A 7865-nucleotide genomic window follows, 5' to 3' on the forward strand; every position below is an offset into this window, starting at 1 on the left:
CTGCGGGTTGGGAGATATCATGAAAAGAAAACGGTAATGTTAGGAAGACAAGAAATGGCCAGAATTTATCATATTTAACATTTATTAATTATTAAAATAATTAATGAATACTAAATAAGATAAGTTTTGGCTAATTTTTTTGTTAACTAATATTTTTGGAAAGAAAATAATGCATTAATAATTTTTTATTTTAAAAAAATTAGGTAATCTTGATTAATTTTCTTTTCCTTTATGTTAAGTTTGAGAAAATAAAAATAATAATTTGATGATAACTAAACATTATAATTTTGGGTTAAAAATCTAATTGTATGTTTATTGTGCAACAGGCCCAAAATCCTCTTAAACAGCACACTCTTCTTCTCTTTGGTCTGCAAAATAAATGATCAAACACTCTTATATCTCTTTAATTTGTGACCCATGTGACTAACCTTAAATTAAAGAAGAAAGAGAACTCTCACAAGCAAAAAATGGGTTGCTCAGCTTAGGGTTCAATCAAAAGGAAAAGGGTGATTACTAAATCCAAACAAAGAAGAAAGAAAAAAAAAGTCAGAAGCTAGTACACAAAAGCAAAAATCAAATAAAAAAAAAATTAGAACAATATTTCTATCTTTGTGCTTTAATTGTAGTTTGTTGAAGTTACCTTCCTCATGCATACATTATTTGGGTAAGATAAAAAAAATAGAGGTTGTATATCATTGCTACCAATTAAAGGTCAAAAATAAAATTTGGAGTCAAAAAATGGATGAATGACTCAAATCTTTAAAGCCAAAAAAAAAATGAAGAAAGAGAAGCAACAAGGTAAGGATGCATGCTAACTCTAATCACTGCTGCTGTCAAATCTCTTCTCTGCATGACTACTCTGATTTTGGAGAAGAAGAACAAGTCAAAGGTGTTCAACCAAACTCAAGTTTTGGAAGCTTTACTCTTCTTTAAAAAGGGTAAACGACCAAAAATTGAAGCAACGAGAATGAGCACACTATTTGGGTCTTCATAGCTTTTAAGCTATCCCTTCTTCTTCTCGATGGCTTTATATTGAATTTTCTGATCTTCAGTTTTTATCTTTCTTTGTTTTTTATCAATGAAAAAAGACATTATGTGAGGTAATAGAAAAAGACATTGAGAGAAAAGGCAAAGAGAGTATTCTTGAAGAAAAGTCATAAAATTATTTGAAACTCTTTTGTTTATATTTTTGTTTTGTATGTATGATTCTGAGGAGATTTTCTTACTAAGTTGGGTGAGAACTTAGTGGTTAAAAGTTTAGGGAGTGAATCTAGCCAAATCAAGTTTGGGTAGAAGTTTGGTTTGTCCCTAATAGGATTGCATAGAATCATAGAAAATTGGTGATTGTAATCTTTGTGAAAGATAGTGAAAATTTCATCACAGTTGTGGTAGATACTAGATGTAGGCTACATTGCACAAAGTGGTTAAACCAGAATATATGGCTGTGTTATTTTCTCTTCTCTGCTTTGTTATTGGTTTCTTTTGATAAGAGACAAAATAAAATTATCTCCTACATAATCAACTTAGCAGAAGTCACAGCAACTTAGTTTGCTCAAAAGTAACATGTTTGCTCTGTTCCTGAATAATCGTTAAGAAACAATAAAATTGTCTCTTGCATAATTAACATTGCAGACTCAATAGCAACACTGAGTAAAATTCAGTTTCAAGTTAAAGTGTACAAAATTAAAAGTGGCCATAGATTCAACTCTCCCTTCTCTAGGTCATTGATAACCTTCAATTCATATAAGAGTCAGGTCTCAAGGAATCAAGCTTCACAGCTTGGAGTAAAGATCTAATGGCCAACAATATGGGTGGGAATATAATGGCTTAAACACTCACTGAGGGTCCGTCCAACAATAAACTTCCCTTCTTCAATGGCAAGAACTACACCTACTGAAAGGAGAGAATGATGATATTTATGCAATTCGTTGATTACAATATTTGGAAGATCATTATGAATTGTTTGGAAATTCCAACAAAAACAAGTGCAAAAGGAGTGGTAACTCCCAAAGAAGAAGCCGAATGGAACGACAAAGATAAGAACAAGGTGGAGCTGAACGCAAAGGCAATCAACATGATGCATTGCTCAATTAGTTTTGGAGAACACCAGAAGGTATCAAGGTGTAAAATAATAAAAGAGATTTGAGATAAACTCTAAGTCACTCATGATGAAACCGAACAAGTTAAGGAAACAAGGATCGATATGTTAAAAAAGGAATAGGACAATGAAGGAAGGAGAAACCATCGATGAGATGTTTGAGATATTCTCAATCATTTTCAATAGCTTGGATGCTGTGGGGATGACTCATACCAAACAAGTGTTAGTGAGGAAGATACTTAGAAGTCTCACCAAGGAGTAGAAAACAAAAGCAACTGTCATCTCTAAAAGTATCAATCAGAATAAAATGTCATATGATGAGTTGAAATGTATGAAACCACCCACATGAACTGAGACACAAAAGGAAAAGAGTAGCCTTGAAATCCAATATTGATTCATTGGAAGAAGATTCCAATGATAGTTTTTCATATGATAAAATTTTGTTTTTTGCTAGGAGGTTGAGAAGGCGCATGAGAAGCAAAGGAAAGAACAAAGGCTCAATCTCAAAGGAACACAAGAAGAATTTTAGCAAGGTCATATGCCATTATTGCAAAGAAGTTGGTCACTTCAAGTATGACTGTCCCAAACTCAAAAAGAAGGACAAAATGAGGAAAGACAAGAAGAAGGTGCTAATTAGGGATGTCAATAGGGCGGGGCGGGGGCGGGAGATGCCTCACTGCTTTCCGTCCCCGCCCAGAATTAATCCCCGTCTCCGCCCCTTTCTCCGTCATAGGGGGATAATTGTCCCCATCCTCATTTTCTGCGGGGCCCCATTTTTCATCTCCCTACGGTTAACATTTATCTGGCAATTATAGTAAAAAAAAAAAAACAAAAAAACAAACTACAAAATATTGTTACAAATACAAGCATATCTTATCCAATATTATAAGTCCAGAAATACAACATAGCAAATCATAATCCATAAAATAAAATCTTAAAGTACAACTTCCATTCTAAAGAAAGCAATAAAATAAAGTCTTTAACATCAAATATTCTTTCATTGTCAGCATACAACTTTCAACAAACATCTCCATATTCTCTGTTAAAACAACACAAACATAAATATGTTAACATACATCATAAACAAGAATTTCACACATTAAATACAAATTTGACATAATTGAAAAATAATTACCTAAATTCCTAAATCCCCCATATCCATCGCATAGTCCTAAGGAATTGGAATTTTTGATCTTGATTTACCTATATTATATCAATCAACAAGGTATGAGAGTTAAATTTAACATGAGATTGAAGCCATATGTCTAATTACTTCAGATACATAGAAGGAGAGAAAATCAATCCTGAAGTCAAGTTGATGGGAAGGAGGAAGAGGACTGGAAGAGGGGCAACCGGTGGCTGTTGCAGTGTCAGCAGCGATGCTCTCCAGTAGACGACGAGCAGTGAAGAGATGGTGGAGGAGTGGGATGCGACACGGCGACAATGACGAGAATGAAAGCAAACACGCAGACGCAGGAGTGAAGAGAGGAAGGACGCCGCGCCTGAAGAGAGAGAACGATGTGGTGAAGCTGTCAGGGTGACAGCGCAGGAGTGGCCGGTGGCGAGTGGCGATCGACGACTGCGTATGGTGCTGTGGAAGTTTTGAAGTTTGAATAAAGTGGAGAGTGACTGGAGAGTTGGGGCTTAGGTGGGAATAGAGAGTTAGAGACGACGCAGCAACAAAGGTGAGAAGGGAAAACATTGAATAATAGGGTTCGGGTTTTTTAATGGGTGAAATTATTAAAAAACCCCCCTATGTTAGAGATAAAGTAAGGGTATTTAAGTAAGTTCAAAAATTCGGGGAATTATCAGGGATGGGGCGGGGATCCCTGCTCGGGTGCCCGCATCTGTCTCGAAGGAATTTTTCTCCCCATCCCCATCTCTACGGGAAAAATTTCCCACTATCGGAACCCCATTCGGGGCGGTCCCCATGGGGATCCCCGCCTCCTGGAGATTTTTTATACCCTTAGTGCTAATGATGTCATGAGAGGACTTGGAAAATGACTTCGAGGATGATGAAGAACCAGAACTCGAAGCACAAGCTTGTTTCATGGTTAACTAAGATCAAATGAAAAACGTAAACTATCCTATCCTAACTAATGAAGAATTATATCAAATGATTGATGAGTCAATTGTACATGTTAGAAATGTTTTGGATAGATTCTATAAATGTCAGGCTGAAAATAATTCCTTAAAAGTTGAATATGCATTCCTCAAAGAAAAACTAAAGCAAACCAAAAGTGCTATTGATTTAATTAAAGAAAATTAACTTCTTAAATCTGAAGATGAAAAATTTAAAAGGAAGCACTCGATTATTGCTTTAATGAACTGAATTGATGAAAATGAAAAATTCCATAAAATGATCAAAGGTTTGAACCAAGACATAGCTAAATTTGCTCAAAGTTTTATAAACTTGGATAAATTACTAGCTAGTCAAATACCCTTATTTAAAAATCTGGGTTAAGATATTTTAATAAAAATGAAGCTGTTTTTGAAAAAAACTAATGCTAAAATATAAACTTCAACTTCCAAAAACAAAGAACTTCAAACCTTTTATCACTTACAAAAATCAACAAAGAAGAATCATTGTCAAATATGTAAAAAACATGGTCATTCATCGCATCAATATTTTATTTTTGAAAAAAAATTAAAAACAAAGTGTACAAGGTTGTTAGCAATTTCAATGCTCTTAGAGAACCAAAATGGTTTAACATCAAAGGATCCAAATTGATTTGGATACCTAAGGTTAACTAAAGTGTTGTGCATATTTGCCTTGCATCCAATAAGAAGAAGGATATGTGGTACTTGGATAGTGGATACTCAAGGCACATGACCGGAAATTTTATGTTCTTCATCAAACTCAACAAGTACAATGGAGGATTCGTGACTTTTGGTGATGATGGAAAGGGCAAGATCATTGTCGTAGGTAAAGTGGAAGATAATGATGCAAGTATTCAAGCTGAGAAGAACCAAACTGAAGCTCAAGTTCAAGATAAATTGAAATCCATGTAAGTGGTCCTTGATATTGCAGACCACTTTGCAAAAGACAAACTCGCTTTAACTTCTGCTACTACAGAAAATTCTGAAAAGGACAGCCAATCAAATCAAATTCCATTTGAATCTGATCCCAAACTCCCAAACCAAGAGAATGGAAATTCTTGAAGAACTATCCACAAGAATTCATCATCGGAGATCTGTCACTAGGTGTCACCACTAGATCTTTGAATAGAAGGAGGATGGAACAAAGCAATCTTGTCTTCATTTTCGAGAGCGAAAACTAAATCTCACGGATACCGGTAAGTACACCAGATTGTTCAGATAATACCATGGTAAGTGGATATCATTCCCACGAGGATAAAATGATTGAGCAAGCAAATATCAGATTGAATATCTAATTAGATCAATAAAATCTAGATTGATGAGGGCAAGATTATGTCTTTATTGGAACCTTATGTGCCTGAATGCTTAAGGGACATTGAATTTGAATGTTGATTGAGAGAAGACAATGATGGTGAGAGTCAAGGGTTCGAAAAATGCTTAAGTTGTTAGGAAAATCAATCCTTGTTTATCTATCTTAAAGAATGTAAATATCTTTTCACGACAAATCTTAATTATCTGATTTCCAATTCTTTGACTCCTCAGTTTCTCTTCAATTAACTAACCACCAATTCCTTGGTTAAATGACTAATTGAAGAGGTTAAGCACAAAAATGATTTAATTTCTAAAAAGATTCAAAAGTAGTCCTTAGGTTGAATTTATATGTCATGTATATAAGCTAGTCCTATCTGATTGAATCTTATAAGAAAACACAATTTTCAAAAGTTGTTCTAATCCAAATTATATGTCACTTATTCAAAACTAGAGTAATTAAAAATCATGTGATGTCACACACTAATTGAAACACTATTCCAAGTCGAATTCAAAAAGCCACATGAACGAGTTTTCAAGCTATAATTCAGATATTAAGTTTTCCAAAATAATAGAAAAATTCAAAACGGGATTAACATACCTTCTGATATTACTAATCCTTTATAGAATGAAGAACAAATAACTCAATCATGAAATAGATCAATGCAATACTTCAAAATAAAATAAAACTTAGATTAATAATTCATAGAGAACATAAAGAGAGCTCCTAACCCTTTGACAGAAGAGTTAGTGACTCATGGAGAATTGAAAAGAAATATGAAAAGAAACTATGTAGCGGAACCAAGATATTCCTCTGTGAATAATCTTCACTTATTTATATCTTAGGGGTACTTGAAATTCAAATTCACCGAACTAAATCTTATCTTTATCGGAATAAGATAACTACCATCAATAATTTAACTCCTAAAACTAAAACTGAATCAAATCAAATTCAAATCAAATCCTAACAGAATCTTCTTAAACTAGATTTGCAATGATAAAAGTGGGTCTTGCTGAGATACTTGTTGGCATGACACTTGGGTTTAGTGGCGTGTAATGTAGCCTTGGAATTGAGCTTGGGTGTTACACGCCCTTAATGGCGTTAGATGCCAGTTTGTTTCTTGGGCCAGGGCATTACACTCCCTTAATGGCATGACACGCCATTCCTTTGTGGTTGCAGGGGCGTTGCACGCCACCTTCAAGGTCTTCCAAGGGAATTACACACCCATTCAATGGCGTTACATGCCATATCTTCTTGGCTTCCAGGGGCTTTTTGAATTTTAAGGTCTTGCACCTCCAGGATGTTGCATGCCACCATTGGCATTACATGCCAATGTTTCTAAGTTGGAGGGGTGTTACACACCACTGCTCTTGAGTTGGAGGGCATTACATGCCCATAGAAGTGGTGTTACATGCCACTTTGTTTGCATAGCGTGTTTAAATTTTATGTTCTAATTTATTTGCTTGAACTAGTAATATCGATTGATGATAACAAATTAGAGAAGATTTTGATTTTGTGATCTAATTTGTTTGTTTTAGGATTATTCTATGATAATTTTAGATAATATTAAAGAAAAAAATTCTAATAGTTTGCTTATTAGTTTTCTTCTTATCATACCTTATTTTTATTGTTAATTTATTTTCAATATTTTGTGTATTTAAATTAATAATAGTACTTTTCAATATTATATGTAAAAATAAATTATTACATATTAAAATGTGAAAATAGTAAATAATTACCAAAACTATAAATGTTACTAAAGATCTATTGTAATATTTTTTTATTAACAAAGAAGATATTTTGTAATTTTTTTTCAATGTTAGCAAAAAAGATAAATTGTAACATTTATTGGAGTATTGCTATAAAAGATCTATCATAATAATTCTTAAAGTGTTATTATAAACACTTATTGTAATTTTTTTAAGTGTTACAAAAAATATCTATCGTAATATTTTTTTAAGTGTTACAAAAATATCTATTATAACATTTGTCTAAGTGTTATCATGAATGATCTATTGTAATATTTCTCATAATATTATTATAGAATATCTTTTATAATATTTTTACTAAATGTTATTGAATCTTTAGAATAATATTAGTAAAACTCTTTAGTAATATAGAGTATATTTAACATTTGTTAACATGTTACTAATATACATAGATAATATTTTAATATGATTTGGTAATATTTAAATAGTAAAAGTCAAGTATATAATAGTGTAGTGGCGACCTTGTGGGTGGAAATTAAACTAAAATGGAGGTTAGTTACCATGAAATAAAAATCATGTTGATATATATTGGGATTTTAGATAGAAGAGGAAGAAGAGAAGAACATAAACTATGATTGATTAGAAAACA

Source organism: Arachis stenosperma, chromosome 5, assembly GCF_014773155.1.
Source record: "Arachis stenosperma cultivar V10309 chromosome 5, arast.V10309.gnm1.PFL2, whole genome shotgun sequence".
Lineage (NCBI taxonomy): Eukaryota > Viridiplantae > Streptophyta > Magnoliopsida > Fabales > Fabaceae > Arachis > Arachis stenosperma.